Source organism: Sebastes umbrosus, chromosome 23, assembly GCF_015220745.1.
Source record: "Sebastes umbrosus isolate fSebUmb1 chromosome 23, fSebUmb1.pri, whole genome shotgun sequence".
Lineage (NCBI taxonomy): Eukaryota > Metazoa > Chordata > Actinopteri > Perciformes > Sebastidae > Sebastes > Sebastes umbrosus.
Window position 1 is genome coordinate 9,235,340 of NC_051291.1, and position 24,000 is coordinate 9,259,339.

The following is a 24,000-nucleotide window of genomic DNA, read 5'->3' on the forward strand; positions in this document are numbered from 1 at the left end:
GTTGCTATGTATAGCAGACCGTTGCTATGTATAGCAGACCGTTGCTGATGTCGGACTCTGGAGGACCGTTTTTGTGTCAAATTATTGATTTCTTAAGTAAGAAGCCGTGTAATAAGCGGGATAATGTACAGCTAGCGGGTCATTGTTGTGAAATAAACCCCTTCAGGGCGATGCTCCTGTCAGGGTTTCTTTCACAACAATGACCGGCTCGCTGCACATTATCTCTTACATAACACAACACAAAGAAAAGCAGCATACCCTTACAATTGGGAACTAGATAATAATAATAATAATGAATGTTATTTATATAGCACCTTTCATACATAAAACGCAGCTCAAAGTGCCTTACAAGAAAAATGTAATAAATAAATAGAAACAATAATGCAGGTGTTAAAGACAGAGGTCATCAGGAGCAAAATTTACCAATAAATAAGACCAATAAAACAGTAAAATACATAAAAAAAAATTGTAAAAAATAAAAAATGTAATATTTGAATGAACATTTTTTCTTGAGAAATGATGTAAACATTGAAACCACACTGGGTTAACCATTGCACCGGTTAGATTGGATCAGATTTGACCCAGTAATTGTTAGTGTGTACAGTGTATGTGGTGTCTTTAGTTAGAGCTGCACCTTCATAGAATAATATGAAAAATAAACATACATGAGGTTGCTGCTAACCCCGTTTCCATCTCCAAAAAGCCACATCCTTGGCTTCCAGGCGGTATATTTACGGATCATCTATGTATATCGCATACTAACCCAGTGGATGAGGTCAGGCGTGCAAGCCTTCCTGTCCACTGCTGCGGCTGCAAGTTTGACTAGTGCTGTTTGCATTCGGCCCGCCAAAGTGCTCTGAGAGAAAAAAGGGCAGGATGATGATGGCCGCGCCCTGAGAGGAGAGCTGCTGTATATGGACGGCTGGTCCTCCAGCTGACCCAGCTCCCTAATTGGGTAGCGTTACATAAGCCGGACTCCCCCAGTGCACTTGAAGAAAAACACAGTGCACACAAGGATGCACAGTCCTTGAGCGTATGGATGTGGAGTTGTGTACAGTGTGAATTCAGGGATACACTGGAGGTTTCTGTCAAAGATTGAAGAAGTGGAAATTGTGTTTTGATGAATGCACAAAGCAGCTGACAAAACAAATGTTCTATTCAAGCGTCGGGCCTGATTGCGTCTCACTTTTAATTGGTTGCCGTGATTCCCTCAGTGGGCAGTGGATGTTGTCCTCGCCAAACAGCTTCAAGCTGCATCCTTGTTTTTCAGTATTTCAGAAGGTTTTGCAGATAGACTCACAATAACTTCTTAAATAGCGCCGCTCTATAGTCTTAATGTCTTTGAATCCAGTTCATTAGTTTCACCGGGATCCGCCAGGCTTGCAGCTACGGGCTGCTCGGAGCACAGTGCATCGCCTCCTCTCTGTTTCACATAATAAGAAGCCATCAGGAGAGTCATCACGGGGCTAATTTTAGTATAACGTAGTGTGTTTTGTGGGCTGGAAAGTGCCTGGTGTTTACCAGTTTGAGAAGTCTATAGTTAAGTCTGTTCATAACAACATTTAAAGAATGTTGTTATATGTTGTTTCATTATAGTTCACATCACATATTGTGATGTGAGCCAATTAAACAAGTGAAATGTTAGTATTTTGTCCTGATTTTGAAATATGGGATGTGCTACCCTATCATATTTTCATGCTTATTGGACTTTATTGGACTGCAATAACTGATTTTTGGCTCCTTGTAGGGCAGTGGAAACAGCATTCTTCCCTTATTATTATTATTATTATTATTATTATTATTTATAGCTCATGCATCACAAAAAAACAAAGTTGTTAAACACAGATCTTGTAACCTCAGTCAGTCCTGTTGTCATGGCAATAATGCACTAAATGGTCTGTTTTTAAACGCCGGCTGTAGATCTTTCTGCTCTTTATTCCTACAAAGAGAAGTCAAACAACGACAGCTATGAGCAGGAAATGACAGTATAATATTTTTCTCCAAATACCCACTGCTGTTATTTGCTTGCTATTATTTACCCTTGAACTGGCAGGCTTTGAAAAATGTAAAAGCCTTAAAAAAGTTTTGGCAAAGCTGCTGCCATAGTGCAGGTGTCGGGGGGGAATAAGAGGCTTTATTCTTTTGTGACTACTTTTTTTTAAATAAAGGGCTCCGAGGGATGGTGATATCAGTGTTCAATTACTCCCTCAGCTTGTTACTTGAGGATGCTCGAGTTTACAACGGCGCCCGTGCAACATCTTAATCCGTTACAGAACTTTGAAGTCGTCTCCGCTTCGCTGTAAAAATCATGATAAAAGTCTGCCGAGGCTGTCGCTATCATGAATAAATAACAATAAAAGAAAGTAGCCTGAAGGACTATAAAGTATAGATGGAAGACGGGATTAAAAAGGTAACCGATCGCTTTGATATGGGAGGTTTTTCATCGCAGAAGGTAGCGTGTTTACAATCCCTGGCTCTGGTCCATCATGTGGAGAGCAGGCGGCGGGGGAAACCACTTCACTTAGTCATCATGACTCTGTAGACAGAAAGAAAATAATTTTCTTGGTTACAAAGGAATATCACAAAAAAGAGAGAATATTTCAGGACTTTGCGTTCCCTTTTTTTAACCAGATGAGGCTCGTATTTAACAGTAAGTGACAACAAAGGTGAGGCGTCTGCTCAAGCGCTGCAGCGACATCCTTCTAGAGTCAAAGAGAAAGCAAGGCCTTGGAAATGAAGGGTATTCTGGCTCTGCAGTGAAAGGGAGATTATCTCCAATTGTTCCTTTCAGCCCTCCTAAGCCGTCCTGATTTACTTTCAAATCAAATCATTCATTTTGCAGCTTCGACGGCGTACACCTATAGCATGGAAAGTATCAGCAGTCTGGGTTTCTCAAGTTGCGGCAGCATTAACGGGCCGATTGTACAGTACATCTTTGAGCCTCGCCTTTTAGCTGGAAGTCTTCAAGTAATAGAAAGCACAAAGCTCTGCCAGGCTCATTTATTAGAGCTCTACTTCTTGTGGAATTATAGTGAATGAAATAGGTCATCAATTTTCATGCTTGGTAAACTCTTTTCATCTTGCGGCTACCAAAATGGGGGGGAAAACCAATAATGGAAGAAGGCTGTATAGTGCTATATAGGTGGTCGCCGAAGGGCACCTTTATTAATAACAGAAAGAAACAAACTGCTACCTTGATGAGTTTGAATGATGGATGGAGGCATCCTCTGAGCCCTGTCAAATCTCAGGGTTCAGAGTGACAAACTGAACAAATCAACCCATAGCATATCCCCCCATGTTCACCCTAAAAAAACCCACAAATCCTCAATTAGAATTTATTAAAGGTCCCATATCGTGCTCATTTTCAGGTTAATACTTGTATTTTATGTTTCTACTAGAACATGTATACATGCTTTAATGTTAAAAAAAACCTTTATTTTCCTCATACTGTCGACCTGAATATACCTGTATTTACCCTCTGTCTGAAACGCTCCGTTTTAGCGCATTTTGACGGAATTGCAACAGAATTGCATTAACATTGTTAGTCAACAGTTTGGGTCCATGTGTACTTCCTGTCAGCTGATGTTATTCACATACACTGCAACCAGGAATAAACTGGGACACATTTAGAATGTTTTACATTTAAAATTGTGTCAAGGATCTAAATATTATGTATTCGTGACATCACTAATGGGCAGAAATCCTAACGGCTTGTTTCAAATGCAGAGTTTCTGAATACGAGCTGTGGGAATTTCCCTGTGGATTGAGTGTTTTGATACTTTCACAGTATTTAGATAGGACTTAAGCCTGTTTTATAATAAAAAAACATGAAAGTCTCACTTTTATAATATGGGAACTTTAAACCAACTTTCTTTAATGAATATAACTCGTCAGTTTCGTCAACATAAAAAAAGTGATGACGTCTTGACGGATTCACCAAGCGAATGCAGATATATAATATGAACTTTTATTTTTGTAACGACTAAATTAATATGCTATAAAAATGTTAGAACCAAAAGTTTTTGTGTTATTTTGGTTAAATCCTAACAGATGAGGACCCTGGGACAAACTCTTATCAAATGGAGGTGTAATTTGTGTCAGTTTAGGGATCCTTGACATGAAAAAGTTTGGAACCACTGGCGTATACCACTAGTATCTTACCATGCAAGTTTGATCCGTTCAGCTAGCTGGTGTTTGCCCGCTTCGTTGATTCATAGCAGGCTAGATTGCTAAAGTTCTGAACCCCGTCTTGCTTCATTTTGTGATATTTCTTGACTGAACAAATCTGGACAAATTGCTGTATTTTGTTTATTTCGTGTCTTCTTCTTCTTCTTCACGACTTTCCTGAGGAACAAACTTCCTTGAGAGCAATTAGAAGAAGAATAAAAGTGTCAGTGACAGGTGTTCTATCGGCTGTTCGTGCTGTACCTGCTTCTGCTGAAAAATAAATATTAATAGCGCTCATTACTTTCAAATTTAGTGATTGAGTACGGTCATTATTTTTCAAATCTTGACAGTCTGGTGCGAGCCGGATAATTAATGGGGAATGCATTGCCGAGCAGACGCACTCGTACCTGAGCCGAACGCGTCTAATGGAGACAAGACATATTATTATAACAGCTACCTTTCCATGTATATGCTAATCAACCCGGGCTATGCAGGAGGAGGCGTTACAATCTTCCTGCTTTATTTGAAAAGAAGCATGAAATTAATCTCTGGTCACATCAGCTGGCTCCGTGTCACGTTTGAAATCATGTTCAGAGCAATTGAAAACCTCTTTTATGTTGATAAAGCCAATAGAGACAGTGGGAGACGCAGTTGTCATTGAATGTTATCACAGTGAGGGGTTCGGTTTAAACATGAGAGAGCCTCCGACAGCGGGGAACATGAAACAAGAGGTGTAATAATCACAGCAGAATACAATAACAGTGTTGTGGGATTGAAATCTCCCCAGAGGTGTCATCTTAGATCTAATAAAATGCGGCGTGTATCGTTTGCCAGGGTTGTTATTAAAAGCAATTTCATTCACGGCGGTGTTGGTTGGACTGGTTCCCCACTGAGATCCTGAATGACTTCGGGTCATTCAGTTAACCACATGTGTCAGTTAGACATTAACAGCTACCTTTCTGCACTTTTCACTCTCTGACTCTCATGAATGCTTTCCTATGTGAGTATAGCCCTACAAATATACTGTTATTGTAGTTTAACAGAGATATATTGACATCACTGCATTAGTTGGCCGATAGGTAACATGCCAAAGATGATGTTATTACATATTTAGCCCACCGATGAGCACTAAGAAGTTTATTTTCCAACTGTAAAATGTCCCAATGAGCACATATCTTCTTTAAACCTGCATTAACTAATAATTTTGGGCACTTAGGGGCAGCTGTATACCAGTGGGCGACTTCGGAGTCGGAAAAGTGAAGCCTATGCTGAAGTGCCTTAAACTTGCGTTCTTTCTAATAGCCAGCAGGGGGCGACTCCTCTGGTTGCAAAAAGAAGTCTGATTGTATAGAAATCTATACATTAGCCTACTTCTCACTTGATTTATTACCTCAGTAAACATTGTAAACATGAGTTTATGGTCTCAATCGCTAGTTTCAAGTCTTCTTCAATACAGCATGATGTTCATTTAGTAAATGATGGTCCCATTTAGAGTCAAATAGACCATAAAGCAGGGGATGCTTTAGGGCGGGGCTACCTTGTGATTGACAGGTCGCTACCACGGCGTTGTCCGGTCTGGGTAGTACGCATTATGCTTAATCGGTGTTAGGGGGTCTTTGGAAAATCCCCTTTAAGGGGTCCCTATGGCCCCAAAAAGTTTGAGAACTCCTGGTTTAGATGACAAAACCTACTATTGGGTGTAGCAGGCCCCTACTGACACACATCTATGAGGCTGATAACCACTGATAACGCACATTTAATGACCCGATAACAGTCTAATCAGCTGGTATACGAAAGAGTTGCGTTGTCCATTAGATTTATATCAGTGATGGTTGTCTAAATAACAGAAAAACCTCTCTAAATATAACACAATACAGCAACACAAACTACGTCCTCCAACTTTGATTATAAAGTTGAATCAACACCTCTTTGAAACAGTTTCCACACAAACTAAACATAACCTTCATGAAGGTCGGGTGGCTGTCGTACTAGACTGTAGTAGTTTGAGCTAGGTGAACCTAATGAACTTAACATTAATATCATAATCATGACTCAGTTCTATACAGCATATATAACCTTTTCCTGTTTCATTTATATCTCCGGTTAGAAGAAAAACAACTTGACACACTTCTTCTCTCCCTCTTGGTAACACAGTCGGTGTGGGCAGTGAAGTGGTCCCCACGTTGGCCCACGATGCTTCACTGCACTTCTGCAGAGCCAGGTAACTAGGCAACAGCCCTGCCGGTCGGCGGAGGTGGGTTTGCAGAGGATGCTGCGGGGAGACTGTGACTTTTGAGAACCTCCTATTGCGTCACGATGGTACTATAAGACGCTCGACGAGGGGCTTTTTGCTCGCGGCTGGGTCAAAAAGCGGGTGATTTTTTAAAAATATATATATATATTTAGTTTTTGTGAAGAAGGAATATCCTCTCCCTGCAGTTGCATCAGAAATCTACTGGCAGCCTTGTCGTTTTCTTGGCTGTCCCAATCTCCCACCTCGACTCCCACAGAGCCGGGCTGCCTGCCATATGGTGCGGGACACGGTTGAAAAAGAAGTGCACTGAGGGAGTTTCTGCCTCGAACTGGGTCACTAAGATTGCTGGCTTATGAACAGGGACGACACTTTTTACCTTTCTATACTAACTCTGATTAAATTCATAAGATTAAGAAGCATTAAAGTGGTGTTATTTAATATGCAGATAGGGTCTTCCAACAGCATAAATCAATGCTTTTTTGAATAAATAATAGATTCTTGTTTTGCACTGGGGATTATTTACCATATAATGATTGCAGAGTGGGCGTAGTGTACTCACCTTTATATTTACCTCTGCTGTTCCATACAGTGCGAGCAATGTGTTGTTTTTCTCTCAGTGATGGGAGCATCCATCTGTTTGTTTGTTAGTTTTAATAAAAAACTTAAGAGAATGATTCATATAGCTGTGACGTTGTAGCGTTTACCGATTAGCTCGAGGGGAGGCGTCTCAACTATAGGTCAGAGTTATGAATTTTAATGAGCAGTCATGTCGCCTCCGCACTCTGAAATAACATATTCAGCTGTCCTTACTCTGCAGATTTGCCTCCTGGATCATCAACGTACTGTACATCATGTCGAGTTTTTTATTTCTGTTCTGGCTGCCCCTCAGTGGGGGCTGCATGGTGCGTCGGCGTGGTGACAAGTTTTTCTCTTCGCTTCACAGTTGCCTCTCTCCGCCTGTGCGTCTTGTTTGAGTTTTCGGGGAGGTGTGTGCTCAGACTTCCTGGAATTGTCCTCATGTTTAATTCATGCAGGAGTTCATGTATAAACCAGGCTGTCTTTGTCAGGTTGACTCTTCCTCTTTCCTCTTTCCTCCGGCTGCCTGGAGCTGAAGCCGCGGCAGGAAACGCGAACAGGCAGGTCAGTTTGATCCGACACCTCCCTCCAACCTTTCAGCTCGTGAGGATTTACAGTACGCCTACCTGTCGATCACAGCTGGCGTCAAAGTTGAACCGCTGTTTTCCTCTGACTGGAAAATAGGCAGTTCGTGGCATATTTGTGCAGCTTCAAAGCGCGAGTTGTGCCTCAAAGTTGCACTAAACAAGCAAACTTTGCTCTTGTGTGGCCTGAAGTGGTGCCGAGAGAGAGAGCTGTTTGTCTTCTTTAGGTTTGACAGTTTTTATGTGAGCTGATAAACAGCGCTGAGTCCAGGTTTTTACTGCAGGTTGTAATTTGATCTGATTGGATCGGTGTGTATTTGAAAAGAAAAACATCTTTACAACAAAAATACTTTCTATTTGAGCTTTACCTGCCTCTCAAGGTCTCTTATTAGCTTCAGATATGGATATGTTGCACCTTTTCTTTTACAGATTATATCATTTAAAAATGAACATTGATGCGAGTAGGTGCATTCAAGATTTATGATGGATTATATTACATCACTTTTGAGGAAATGTTGTCTGAGGGGAGCTACAGTATACACTGAAAAATGCCCTTCACAAGTTCCCAGAGCCAAACGTGACATATTCAGGGAGCTTGTTTCGTCCGACCAGCGGTCCAAAATCTAAAGATATTCATCTTAGAATTATATAAATGAGAGAAAAGCAGCAAATATGCACAATTTGGAAACTGAGACGAGGGAATGTTTGGCTTTTTAGCTTGAAAAATTACAACTTTTCAGTTTATTTGACTATTAAAATAGTTGCTGATTAACTTTCTGTCAGGCAACAATGAGTCGATTCATTGATGTAGTTCTAGAAACATGTTGGCTTGGATAACAGCATGTTAGAACCATGCATGATGGCTGATTTTGCCAGGAAGGAACCGGAACAATGTTAAAACAGAAGTTTAAACTTAGACTAGTCGACTTATTTAAAAGTTAGAAAACTCTCAGAAAACAGTCAAGATTGAGTTAAAGCCAGACAAACAAACACAAAGCTTTCATCCAGGAGACCACTGTTCGTGTCCTGTGCGTTACGTTTCACTTTCACGTTACAATCAGCTGATCGTTCATGTCCTGTGTTCACAACGTTCAGTTTCATTTCCACTATACAAACCATGTAGTTTTAAGCCCAACCATGTATATTAGTTCTTTCTTAAACCTAACTATAGCAGTTTTGTTGCCTATTCCTAAAGTGACGCCAAGGGGCATGACAAAACGGCGGTATGTGACGAGTTGGGATGAGAACGTGTTGACCCCCAGTGTCCGCTCTGCTTGCCGGTTAAGTATACACTGAGATTGAGTTGTTGCTGTGAAGATACAGCATATGTCCATACTAATAAGTTTAACCGACTAGTCTTTCTGGTGCCGACTAGCGAGGTCAGCAACGGTTAACAGACTAGTCGACTAACCGCTCACATCCCTGATCAGGACTATTGATGTGTTAACAGTGAAATGCATCAATCGGTTCATAGCTCCATGGAAACTATGGACAGAATTCCAGTCTCTTTAGATTAGATGGTACATTACTAAATAAATGAAATATTGAAGCACTGAAATGACATTAGCACCTGTTATGTCCATCTGTCGTTGCTCATGCAGCGATGCTCCGTCACATAAACCAGAATCTGAACCCAGACACAGATGAAGACAAATGAAGTCACGGCGCCCTTTTCTGATTGTTTTCTCTTTGTCAATTTAGAGATTCCACGGCTGACAGCCGACGCACCTGCTACTGTGCAGTCACGATGATCTGCCATTTTCTGCACAGTAATTGTCTCATTCTCTAGTAACGCCAGCGAGCTAATCTGGGCTGGTAGCAGCAGGACACCGACACAGACAGAAGCCTCGGCTGGAGGGGAGCTGGAGAATTGATTTGTGCCCCCCCCCTCCCTCCTTTTATTTGTTTAACTTGAAGCACCGTTTCATAGAAACACGTCACATGTGGGTAGATTGTAACAGAGCTTCAGCTCCTTCTTACCTGACGCCTCCATTAACAGGTGACAGCGGAGGTCAAAGTTGACACGCCCACTCTTCTCCGGGCTGTAAAGGCGCAGCTGACAGCACGCCCTGTCACCCACAATCCCCGTGGGCGGCACAGCGGTGACAGTAAGTGGCAGACGGAGATGGTGCCCTGATGTGACACCCGCTGGATCTCTGACCCAGGTTCTTGGGTGGCCCCTGGCCTCTCCACGAGTCAGCACCAGCCATCACCATCTGCTGTCAGCCTGACAGGCCAGTTGGCTCGTTGTTGCTCTTCGGGTCCTTGAGCCGAATCTTCCCGCAGAGTTATGATGCAGCCGTGTGGACGGCAGATAACAAAAGAGCATCGTCATCCACGAGCAGTGATCCCCAACCTTCACAGCTTGACTCTCCTTGAAACGAATCAGGCTGAACGCGTCTACGGGCTGTCATAAGAATATATTGATTTATTTTTATAATCTTAATAGCTGACGTTACCCAGTTACTCACAAGAAAAAGCAAAGATTAGAGCAAAGTCTGGAGATAACATTCATAATTTGGTGCAGCAGAATATATATTCTTTCTGCTTTTCTATCCTGTTAATTATTAATCTTTCAGCTTGGGAACCACTGACTCTCTGTTGTCTTATAAAGCAATACATCACTTACATCGCCAAAGTGCCGAACTTGAGGCTTCAAAACGGCAGTCCACAAACCAATGGGTGACGTCACGGTGACTACATCCACTTCTTACATACAGTTTATGTTTACAACAGACAAAATTGATGTTATTGATTTATTAATGAGCATTTTATATATATTAATAGTTTCATTGAATATTTCTCATTTATTTGGACATTCTGCAGAACGAAACATGATATATGTCGCCACAATACGAGTCCAATTAAAGCTGCATTAATAGCTTTTTTTGCTCATAAATTTAGCTAATTGGGGGTCGCTAATAATAGCTCATTGTGTCCGTCTGTCGTTTTTTTGCTGTGCAGATAGCGTACAGTTGGTCTGTAGAGATCGTAGGAGCCACATATGTAAATTCATGTGTAGTTTTCCAATGTTTTTAGTCTGGTATTGTCCACCTAATCATTGTAGGTGATAACCGTAGTGGTTATATGTGATTGAATTCACCTTTTCACCTATTTGGCCTTGACCGAGACAGGAGGTGAGCCTGGGAGTGTATGTTTTCTGTTGACCGCACTCACGCACGCCAATTTATGATTCGGTAACTGGTACCGGTTGTATTTTACGCCGCGTGTCGCAGCGTTTCTCCCATGTCCAGTCCCTCGCTGCTTTTTTTGAACTGCCTACAGCCGCTTTACAGCTTTTTGCTGAAAATAATTGCGCGTTGTGGCTGAGAGGGGAGCACCTTAAACCAAAACAATGAGCTGAAAGATGCTAAAACGCTCCATTGAGAACAAGACAGCAGCGTTGGGTAATAATGCTCTGTAGATTTGTGACTACGAACGATCCCTTGCTATTACACTCAATATAAAAGATTGATGCGTGCAGCTTTCAAGTTGATAAATAATACAAATTTAGTGGAATAATTACGTATTTTCAAGTAAACGAATAGTTAAAGGTGCTTTTTTTTTCATCAGCAATAATTTCTTTGTTGAACCTGATAGTCTCTGTGACAACACCTCCAGTGAGATCCAGGCTTCCAGGAGGCTTATTAGCCTTCAGACAGGCAGCGAGGCGTTGACCAACCATGTAACTCTACTCCGCCCGTCATGTTCATGAAGAGCCTGACACTAAGCTCCTCATCTCCCCTTCTCCTGCCACCCATCAAGGATTTATTTCCTTTCTAACAGACCGCGAGCGGCATGTCAGCGCCGCAAAGTCACGCAAGGGCAGCTGTCAGCGGAGTAACGGGGAGCCGGTACAGTCAGATTTCAAAGCACAATATTCTTGCCAAATCATCTTCCTCTCTGCTTTCTATGCAAATCTGACACGCGATACACACAAGAGGGTGGTTTTTTCTACTTTCGCTAAATTCCAAAACCTTCGTGGATGCCCTCCCTCCCTCCCTCCCTCCTTCCCTCATCGGTGAGAGCATCTCAGCTAATTCGCCTCCAAGGAGAGGTTGTAAGGGGGATGGACCAGACACTCTCCAGCCTTCCTGAGGTGTAATTACACCACCACAGCTCAACCTCTGTGGCAGCTACTTGCTCCGTGTGTCTCGTCTCACTTGGTTCTCACTTTTAAAAGGTGTTAAGAGGGTTTTGGGGTAGAAGAGGTGGAGAGGACCCGGGGGTTTGGGGGGGGGAGGGGGTTGCTACCTGATTCCTGCAGAAATAAACAGACACTTACTGCTCTGCTTCAGCGAGTTTAACATATTTAACTTTAAAGTAAGAATCTGTGGTTTCATATCAATAAATGCATCAATAAATGAGCATGTTGCTGCTGTAGCGGTATCATCCTCGGGCAGCTTGTAAAAGTTTTATATTTGCTGTTGTAAACATCAATAGTCTAACAGATGTTTCTTTGAAAATAATGCACCATTTGTGGCATAACATTCATACTTAATTTATTTTTCCTACAGTATATCTGCACCTGGAAACAAAAGCCTGGTTAACATTGATATCAGCTTCAGTTGTAGACTTGAGACTTGTCTTGAAAATCTCTTATTATGTAATTAATATGGTCAATGAATTGAAAGATAGTGCAGGTTTAAAGGAAAAATATTTAAGAGACTTGCAGTTGACATGGAATTTAGTTTTGTAGTGTTGAACTTTAACATTGCACATGTTCTGACTTACAGTATAATCCGAAGCAGCAATACAAAAGTTCAACCGGTGCAGCGTCTCGGGGCTCCAGTTGAGAATAATTGAACATAATTGAACCGGGAAAAACGGAGCGCAGTGACTGTCTGAAACTTTTAGTAATATCTTTGTGTTCCTCACTGAGGGAAGTGAGGCGTAATAATACGACCACACCTGAGTCCCTGAAGACACATCAGCCATAACAGCGTAATTGGAAGGAGGTGGTGCTGCTGTGGTTTTGATGATTTCTTACCAGAGATTCACATGAAGCCTGAAGACAAGGGCGTTTTCTCGTTTGGCAAGAGTGAGCAAACACGGCAAAAACATCCAGGTCAGCCAGTCGTTTTCTCACGAATTGAATCATATTCACAAACTTTTTTTGATTCAAAATGAGAACAATTTCTTCAGATTTTCTTTAATCAAATGACATTATGTTGATAGCTGTTGTCTGATCCTCCTAATCTGTGATCCTGATGTCACACTAACTCTTGTTTTGAGAAACTGGTGCCGCTGTCTTTCTCCATTACTGTGATGGTTGGTTCAGACTGAAATATCTCAACATTTATTGAATGGATTCCCATGAAATGTTGCACAGACATTCATGGTTCCCAGAAAATGAATCCTAATGACTTTAGTGATCCTCTGACTTTTCTTTTAGTTCCAATACTTTGGTTTATGAACAAATACCTGCAAAACTAATAACATTCCCATCAGCCTCAGCTGCACTTTGTGTAGTGCTAATCAGCTAATGTTAACATGCTAACAAACTAAACTAAGATGATGAACATTGTAAATGTTAGGGATGCATCGATACTGATACTGATACCAGTTACGATCAGCTGTAACCGGGTCGTGTCTAGACGGTAACCCGCAAATTGCGAGAACGTGCAAAAACTCTTGTGAGACTCGCTGCCAGACAACCTATCCTAACCTTAACTATTCAAGGTCAATGCCCAACCTTAACCATCCCGCGAGAGTTTCCCAAATTGTGCGTTACCTTCTAGACACAACCCCATAACCACCGTATGAGAGCAGTGCAGAGTGGCGGCCATGCGCTAGCCAGTAGGGGCTCGCTCGCATGCATGAACATTCACTTAAAGCACACATGGCCGGCCCGGCGATGTCAACAAAGCACAGAGAAGATCTGATTGCAACACACACTTCATTCTCTGCTCGGGTAGATGTTACCCCTCTATATCTTTACACAGTAAATAGTTGTTTGCTACTATATTAATGCTCTGGATATTGAATTTAGCACCTTTTTGCTTTTTTTGAGCATGTTAGCATGTTGATTTTAGTATTTTGCTCGAAGCACCGCTGTGCCTAAGTACAGCCTCACAGCACCGGTAGCTTCTTTTAAAAACAGTGCTTGGTAACAATTATTTGAAGCGATACGGTAACTTTTTCAAGGTTTTAAATCTAGTATTTCTTTGTGGCATTTGTCTCCGTTCTTTCCTGTAGTGCAGCTTTAACCTAAGCTTCAATTCATAACATCAGTCTCATTGGATGGCATTTAGTTCTGGTTTGAGTCTGTGGTGTCACCCTAAAAGTTTTTTTATACATAATACATTCCTAAGAGCAAATTCCTAAGATTTCCCACCCAAACATGTTTACTTCGTCTTCTACCCTTGTTTTAAATTTAGATGCACACGACATGGTAATGAGTTTGCTTTTATTTTGTTCTATGATTAATGAATTGAATTAAGTTATCTACCAGATGGAGCAGGCTGTTTGTCTTCAAGATAAGTTATAAAAAAACTTTGCGAGTTTTAATTTCCCATCTGGCGGTACATTCGTTTACTGTACGTCGTGCATATTTCATTCACTGTAATGGATTTGTTTTTTGTGCACCAGTGAACCCACGTATCCGTCCATGTGTTTGTGTGTGTGTGAGACAGACATGATCAGACCTGCTGTTGGCTGTGACTCTTCCTCAGGTGTCTCTCGGTGGTATAAAGCTGTTTGAATCAGTGTCACTGAGACAGTAATTGCGGTAAATGCAGCCGGCTCATATTCATGCACCGAGGCACGCTTTGTCACGTCCGTCTGACATCCCTCAAGAAATGTAGACTCCCTTCTGTGCAGCACTTCCAACCTTTTCTTAATTAAAGTAATTGTCCTGTCTCTTAAGTCCATATTGACTATTTGCACTTGTTTACTTCCTTGTTTGGACTGACTGTAGGATATAAAAACCTTTTCACAAGACATTTTTAAAATGCCACAGTAGGAAAAGCCCAGATAAATAATAAATGAACAACGGCTGAATTCCATTTAGCTGCTTCAGATGACTTGATTAAGTTGGACTTGACTACTGCAAGTTATCCTAGTTGTGCATTTGAGCAGATCTCCTAAAGGTAAACTAGAACAGGAACGTGGGTGTGCTCTCGTTTGGTTTCTCTTCGAAATAAGTGGTTTAGTTAATGTGGATAAACCGGGCGTTGGTTCAAAACTTGTGTGAGCATCTGGTGTTACTTTATGCCAAAATCTAAATAACTAAGTTTGTGAGTGAATCAATAACTAATACGAATGATGGCCAAAAGTGTAAAAATAACACCTAGTTTATCAAATATGAATCTGACGTCGAATCAGTGATTAATTTTAATCTCCTGGTAATATCAATGTTGGCAGAAAAAGTCGTTTTCTTCCGGCGGAAAACACCCACGACAAAAGATTTATCTCCACAAACTATTTGGTTACTCATCCTTTCAAAGTGGAGAGAACTGTGTTATCCTGATTTATCAAGGTATGATAGTTTTGTGGGTGTAATGAAAGAGAATAATAGACTCCTTTTCCTTTTTGGAGTAATGAGCCCGACACTGTTGCTGCACTGTTTTGGTTATTCATATGTTATTTGCTCATAATATGAGATAACAAATACCAGAGGGCCACAAACCTTCTCAGAAAGTGCGCATTCCTCGGCCCTGTCTGCTCTCGTGCTGGCTGTACGCGGTGCTTGGACATATGGTGACCATCTGGGGCCGGCCCAGGGATGTCAGAACATTGTGACTGGGCCCGCAGGTCGCGTTAACCCCCTCAGCAGCGAGCGAGGGAAGAGAGGACAGACGGTTGACTGTTAATAACGCCGGAGCAGCAGTCGGCCTGAGAACGAAAACGTGAGAAGAGACGCACAGAAACTCTCCGTCACACACACACAAGATGCATCCTCACACACACAAACTATTACACTTTCAAGACACATCCAGGTCTGATCAGAGAGACGTCAGCGGCTTAACATTAGAAAATAGGAGAGCAGAGGTTTGACATTTTCTATGATGATGATTTGTGGCTCTACTTCTTCCTTCGTTCAGCTGGGAGCGCTTGTTTATAAGAGCAGCGTCTCCCCACAGTAAACATACATCATTGTATATATACCTTACTGGTGCTACGCCTGTCAAACTTTCCACTCTTGCATGACGCAAAGACAGTTTACAATAATAACACTGGGGATTGCCTCTGGAAATTTGAGGACTTTTTTGGTTTCACCAGGCGGCAACCTCCAGGTCTGAAAAGTGAAGCCAATGCGTATAGTATAGTACCAATAGGGCTGTCCCGAATACCATTTTTTTGAGCTTCGAAGCTTCGGGGAGAAATATCAGAAGGTATTCAAAGCTTCGCGGTGTATTTTCTTCTGTCTTTCTGTCTCCATCTCCCCCGTTTCAGTGCCGCTGACACACTACTGTACACACATGCACTTCTACACACAACAAACAGCGATATCCGTCTGAGAATAACTAATAATAATTACTGTTGAATATGAATAATGAATAATGTTCCTTATTTCATGGGCTATCTGGGGATTTATTCATTATTATTACATATTTAAATAATAAAAAAACAAAAAACTAAACATTCGAATACTGATTTGGAGGTTGATTACCATGGCAACAGTCGAAGCTTCGAAGAATTCGATTCAGCCCTATAGCCAGTACTCTTCGACTCGACTCTTCTGCTCATTTTGCACACGATAGAAGTTTGCCGTTAGGGTTTTCTGCCAGAAAGGGTTTATTTGAACCCAAACCATGATCTTTTCCTAAACCTACCCAAGTAGGTTTGTTGCCTAAACCTAAGGAGATTTCTGGCAGAGGCAAAACGTGGAATTAGCAAGCTTCTTCAACACACTCTTGTCCATCTTTATATACAGTCTACACTCTTGTCACAGCATAGGAAAGCACAATGCTATCGCCAGATAATCCGCCCAATCACAGCCCAGTAGTACTAGCCAGTACTAGCCAATCACAGCACAGTAGGGGGGGACTAAGCGGAACACAGATGCTTTTCTATGCATTGACTATGATAAAATGCAGACATATTACAAGCATTCAGACCCACAACAGTACTATGTTCTCCGTCATCACGACCTTTGATTGGCCAACACAGTGCACTGCTGAATGACATAGCATTGCAGAAAGAGGTTGAGCCAGGCTCTGACGTTTTATGTCAGACGACTCTTTGTTTTTTTTTTGCCGTAGCTGGTCACTTTCCTTGAGGCCAGGAAGAGAAGAGAAGTCCTCAAAAAGACAATCACAGTGAAGCTGAGAGATAAAAACATGACGTCCTGTCTCTCTGTCTCCTTCCTGTCCTCACAGCTTCTCTTTTACAATCTCCACACATCAATCACTCGTATTCTCTTCTAATGCTGCTCATGTCTGCTCCTCTCCGCATCCTTCAGGTTCATTGTAGTTCGTCCCCATTGTTCTTTCACACTCTCTTGATCATCTGTGTCGTGCTCTCGTTCTTTCAATGCGGGATCAGACCGCCGCGGCTCTGCGGGGACGTGTGAAATCATTGGAGGCTGGCCGCCGGGCTTCAGCCAGTCACAGCTGTGTAACCTCAGCCACTTCCCAACCTTCCACGACTGGCCGCGAACGCCCTGCGGCCCGGTGACCTGTGAGCACGCTGCACGGTCACATCAACCATGTCGCCAACCTTAACATCAAGACTAAGTCATATCGCCCCCAAATATAGAGCTGCCAGTCCAAATCTGCATGGATGTTTCTGACTTGCGTCACGGCTATTGTCTCTGTTCAAAGTGGATTTTCATGCTTTTGCTTTTGAAAATATCACCAGAAGAGAAGGGAGTGTTTCAGTTAATAGACAAATAAGTGTGTTTTTTTACTGCACAAAATGACCATCTGTGGGAGAGACGATGAAGTTCATCAATAGTAATCACTACAACGTTCATTACCTGGGGCTGCTTTCATAATTTAGCAGCTTTTCTATTATACTCATTTCTTTCGGGGAATAAACACAAAAATGAATGGATTATGGATCCCATTTAGCAACTGCTCTGCTCATAAAATTTGTGACATAATGTAAGTTAATGATGTAAGAATTTATATTTGACACCCTTACTACAGTATTTCTTTATTTAAGATGTGTTAGCGTCTAGGGCGAATGCTTTATTATCCTTCCTTCAAAAAGCCCCCCAGTATAATGAGTTTTTGATGAATAATATATCGTTATAAATAAAGAAACATCAAACATAGTTTTTGTGATCAATCTTTATTGAAATTGTCACATGAAAATCATAGACAAAGTACCATAGACAGGGATTTCTTGCACATACAAACAGTATGTAACACAAACTATATACATATCACCATTGCCTTGCATTAAAATAAATAAATAAATACAGTTAAAAATTAAAGATAGTTAAGTAAAAATATATAAAATAAGATTTAAGAAATTAAAGAATAAATTAATATCATCATTGCCTTGCAAAAAAATAAAGACAAATATAAGTATAAATTAAAGATAATAAAATTGAAATATAAAAAATTAAAAATGTATGAAATAAGATTTATAAATATAATAAATTCATATCACCTTTCCCTTGCAAAAAATAAATAAATAAGATAAAAAATAAAAATAGTGAAAAAGATATATATATAAAATATAGAATACAATTTAAATAGAAGAAATTAAAAATGTATAGAATAAGATTTTAAAAAACAAAAGAAATTCATATCACCATTGCCTTGCAATTAATAAATTAAATTAATAAATTAAATAATAGAATAACTGTATATATAAAATACGATTTAAAATACAAAAATAAAATGAATTCATATCACCATTGCCTTGCAAAAAATAAATAAATAAGATAGAAAAATAAAAATAGTAAAATAGAATATACATATAAAATATAAAATATAAAATAAGATTTAAAAAATAAAATTTAAAAAAATCCTGACACTAGATAATATTTGTGTAGGTCTTCCATCAAAGTGACACATTATATCTGTTCAAGAAAATTGGATTTGAATAAGAAATAATGAGGATATCCCGAGCCTCTACAGTGGCTGCCCTCGCTTTATGAATTACAGCTAATGATCTTTCTATGAGAGTAATATCTATAAAATGATTCAACCATTCTTTATGGATCGAGGCTCAGGGGAGAACCACATTATGGTCTTCTTAGCAGCAGTTAAACCTGCAAATATGGTTTTCCTGAGGGTCAACCTGACGTCATCACTGAGGGCCGAGAGCAAACATCTTCTTAAACTTTCGCTCAATATTGTGAAGATTCCTTCTTTTAATGTTTTCACATAAAACGAAAAAGATTCCAGCTGTACAGTCCAGGTAGAACTGGAGCGACGGTCTTTACATCAAGGGGAATTAATGAACGGCTGCACATCCACCCAGGTGTTATCAATCCTCTGCTTGATTAAACCTGTAGTCAGGTTCAGTTGGATGGAGCTCTGCTGGAAATGACATAATGAGAGGAGCTCTAATCAGGCGTAAGTGAAAACACCTGTGTGGGTGGACTGTAGCCACGTTTATGTTTGTGAGTTAACTCTAATGTACTGACTGTTCCAGCCTGCACGTCAACATCTGAGCCGTAATTACAGCCGGATTATTTCTGAAAGCGCCGATACGTTTGTGACTTGGAGCTTGTTATAAAAGTGTGTGAAAACCAAACGAACCGCCTCATCGTTCAAGGTAATTAAACCCCACGTTTAATGGATGTAGTGTAAATTTGTCAATGTACAGTCAAGCCTCACACACACAGGCTTTAGCACTCAGATGTGAGGCGACTCACACCAGCTACCTACAGGCTGCAGCAGAAACACAGTGCAACCAGGTCTTACCTGAACTCAGACAAATTCAGCTCTTCTTCCAGAGGAGGGGTTCTCAACCGCATTTGTACAGTCTGTGTTTCCAAGGCCAAGATTGAACTTTGAAGCTCAATAGTTCACCTGATAAAATGACTTCTAATCAGCCAGGCGGCTCGTTCCCGTAGTAACATTATAGCATGTGTCATTCCCAGGCTTCTGCAGCTTAAGAGGACGTGAGAGGCGGGTTGAAACACTTCCAGTGGGAGGGGGGACAACTTTGTCAGATGTTTTCCTTATTCCTACACATTTAGAAGTCATAGGTTGCTTATTATCTTTGGAAAGCTTCCCTCCTTGTTGTCGTGTTGCACACTCAGCCGTGTTGTGGCCCCTCTGGAGCCAGAAAAGGTTTAGGATCTCACTGGAAGATATTTTGATATGGCTGCCCGCAGGCGAGGATCAAGCTCAAGCCCCTCTGTTTGTGGGGGGAGACCTCAGTAGCCAGAGGCCGGTCCGTCTTTTTCTGGCTTCTGCTTTCAATCAAATGGCATTTGGGAAGAATTACCCGATCCATAATGCTCCGTTTTGAAGGGATTTCTTTGTTTGAGAGTGAGAAACATCCTGCTGAACACAGGGAACAGATCAGGTGATGTACGGTAGCAGCATCCTAATGCGAGGTCGTTACCCTTCCCTAAGGGCACAGGATCCAAATGTCAGCGCCGCGCTCGCCAAATTAGAGACGTGTTCTATTTGGGTACACATGGCGGCGCGGGAGGGGCTGAATGGTATCAGTCCTCGTCTTGACACCTGGTACACTTGTGAAAATTCCCATACTGGGTGAAAAACAGGCGCATTTCTGCAGGGAAAACCCAGAGGAAAGAGTCTCCTCCACATTATTAAAAAACGTGTAAATGTGTGATCACTTGCTACCTTGAAGTTGACCATTAATAAGTGTATGTGCTATATATAGCTGTAATCTATCTGCCTCTTTTGGGACTATAGGAGCGGGTGAGATGTTGAAAACATGACTTTATTAAATCCGTCATTACAGTACATAAAACCCCAACGGCCGTCAGCTTACTTTGGGATGTTTTATATATGAAACAGTGTCTGATTTGAGTACATACAGGAGCCTTAAATAATAATAATAAACCTTATTTATAGCACTTTTCAAAACAAGTTTCAAAGTGCTATACAAGACAGAAATGGCAGACAAACAATGATAAACACAATTTAAAATAGTTTAAAAGTTATACATCATTGAGGAAAGGAGCTACATGAGAAAAAGTACAATAAGTAAAATTAAATAATATAAAGTAAGTTAAAATAATCAACACTGAGCTCAAAGGTCCTTCAAGTGTTCAGCTTCAGCACATCTCTAAGGGAAGGACGACCTTTGGCGGAAAACACCTGACAGGTACTACAGGAGAGGAGCAATATGACATAAAATATGAGACTAAAATTCAGATTTTTCTCTCAGAATTCAACATTTTTTACAAACAGACTCTCTGATTTCTGTCTAAAACATCCCACAATGCACCACAAGCTCAGGTTTTATGAATAAAACAAAAAAGAGTTTCAAAACATCAACTTCTGCAGGAAGATTTGCCTCATTTCTTTGGCCCAAACAGAGATGGTGAACAAAATATCCCCGGCATGGGTCACCGAAAAATCATTCTAATTTCTGCACATTTTCTTTTTTATCTTCAAAAGTCAGAAAGAAACTTGCTCAAACTTCCATCAGGCCAAAAATAAAAGTTAAAAGTGCCTTTGTATACAGATACAAGTGCAAAGTCAAGCCACAAATCTTGTGAAAGCACACTTATAAAAGTATGTTTTTAAGAGGGATTTAAAGGGGATAAGGAGCTTGCCGGTCTAATCTCCTCTGGGAGGTTCTTAGAGAGTCGGGGCCCGAACAGAAAAGGCCCGGTCACCTTTAGGTCCTGAGCCTGGATTGAAGTAAATTAAGGTGCTGCTTCCTTAAAGCACCTGAAAGCAGGATGTTCGCTCGCTGCATCAGTCTGTGTAATGCAAATAAACGTCCCCTCAAAACATAACATTATCGATCAGGTAATTCTTCTAAAATGCTGTTCGATTGAGAGCGGAAGCACTGAGAGGAAAAACGAGACAAACAGCCCGAACCAAAGCAGTGTCGATCCTCCTAATGGGGCCATAACATAATATCTATAGTGAGATACTGACTCCATGCACGGCTGGCACGTTTCATACTGTCCAGGATTTTAGTCCCAACAAGCACTAACTTGAAAACTCTGGGTGGGTTTACATTGGAGTAAACTCAGCTTATTGCAGATATATTGTATCTGAGTATGTCGGCTGATAAGTGACAAGAAATTTGAAGAACAGAAACGTTAAATTAGGTTTGAGGTAATTTAGAAACCGTGTCGCCCAGAAAACACTGACAAGCTTATTTTTTATTTTATAAAATGTTCTTCATCTCTGTATCTAGGTCACGATACTTTAAAAAACAAATCTAATGGACCCATATATGGATGTATTGTTTATTTTACTTGTTTAAAAACTAAGTCACTTAATCAGATTTTTTAATCAAATATTGATATCAATAATAGCGTCAAAAATCCAGTATCAGCCGGGCGATGGTTTGCTTCATCTTTCCATCAAATGAAAATATTTTTGTGTCATTTTATACACAGAAAATTCTGCCTGAAGTATTTATCTAAAATTTAAAACAAAGTCCTGTGGGCTTAAGCAAAGTTTGGCTGCACAGCGTGTGTTTGTAAGTCGAACTCACCAGCGGCGGCTGCTGGCTTTTTCTGTAAAACATGAAATATTAACTACAAAATAAGTCAAAGTTAAAGTTTGGAAAAAACATTCATTATTTATTAAGAGTTCAGGGCGAAAAAAATCTGTTAATCTGTTGTCAGTGCTGGCAACACAAGAAAGAAACCCCACAGCTGTCGTCACATTTTAATATAATATTACTAAATCCTAATTAGTCGAACGCCGGCCTCTTCAAACCGGTGAGAAGATCACAGACAAACCTCTCTGGTGGAATAACCAAAACTGCTGTACAGAAGCATCCCATCCTTCACAGTGAGAAGCTAATTGAGAAAAAGTAGCTTTCAGGGCATTTAAAATGTTTAACTGTAGCCCGGACTATAGGCGGCTGGGTGATTCAAAGTAGTTTTGAAGTGAGCAACGTGTTTCTTTTGTCTCCTTTTCATCCTCCAGATGTTGTTTGTCTTCCTCTGGCAAACGGTGCAAGCTTAGAAATTGAAATACAAATGGGAACAAACTGTAGCTGGTGCTCGTATGCAGAGGGACTGGTGACTGAGTGAACCTGCTGAGATGCACACAAAGTTTGGTTTAAAAAACACGGTTCTGGCTTCATGCATATCGTGTCTCTATGTGTGGTTAAATTAACCTGATTAAGATATTGCTGCTTTGTGTGAATATACTCTTCACTGTCACTATCTGTGGAAACTTGTGCTTGTACTGTACTGTGCTATTTGTATATTGCGATATAAGAAAGAAGAAATAGGCCAGATATCTCACACTGAGTTTATGTTTTCACCTAAATATTGAGTCTGACGTTCCGTTCTTGTTAGTTGTTTTTTCTTCTGTTTGGGAGAGGTGTTGTAGTTACTGATGTATCCGTCCCTTCTACGTCATTTTAAGGCAACACAGTAGCTCTGGTAGCGGTTGTTAAGTAGCTGTTAATTCAAAGTTTGTCATGTTTTTATCAAAGAGTAATGTTGATTTAAGAGGTTTTATTTCTGTAAGTTGAATTACAACAACCTGTACAGCATAAGTTACTTGGTATAATAACGAGCGAGAAGTCCACTAAGGGCTGCCGGGTCAAACATTCACAGGACTTTCACCCAGGAGACCGCTGTTCATGTCCCATGTGAGACCAAAACTAAACGTTGACTTTACGGTTGTTCCGTAACGTTGTTATGCTTGTTACATAACGTTACGTAAGAAAGTCCGCTAAAGACAGTTATTTATATACGGTAGTTACGTTGTTACGCTTTTTACGTAACATTACGTATGAAGTCCGCTACAGTCAGTTATTTATTTACACTTGTTCCGTTTACGGTTGTTATGGATGTTAAGTTACATTTTACATTGTCGCGGTTGTTACGTTACGTTGTTACATTGTTACATTACATTGTTATGTTACATTGTTACTGTTGTTACATTTTTACCTTACATTATTACGGTTGTTACGTTGTCACGTTACATTGTTCCGTTGTTATGTTACGTTACTACGTTGTTACAGTTGATACGTTACATTATTAGGTTATTATTTCAACACAAACCATGATCTTTTTTTCTAACCTTAACCAAGTAGTTTTGTTGCCTAAACCTAACCAATCGTTTCACAACGTTAACCATGTGGCACTGTGCGTTTCTGCGGCTGATATGAAACGTGATTTTGGTTCAGAAACATCGACATTCAACATATCCCGTGGTTTGCAGAAACGTACAATGCCAACATTTTGTTCTGGTGACTGGGTTGTGTTCAGCTGTGTTTGTCTCATCAAAGCTTGTTGAAGTTTTTCTGTTGCTGTTGACACACCCATTCATAATCTGTTCTAAAAAGCATTTCAGGTGTCTAGTGGGATTATTTCTTCCCCGTCCCCCC

At 40.6% G+C, this 24,000-nt stretch overlaps 1 protein-coding gene across 3 annotated transcripts in view; it reads left to right on the forward strand.

The window, feature by feature from the left end:
- LOC119483089 (ankyrin repeat and BTB/POZ domain-containing protein BTBD11-A) overlaps positions 1 to 24,000 on the forward strand; it is a 181,150-nt gene that overhangs the window by 88,960 nt on the left and 68,190 nt on the right. The gene's annotated exons all lie outside the window — the stretch shown is intronic.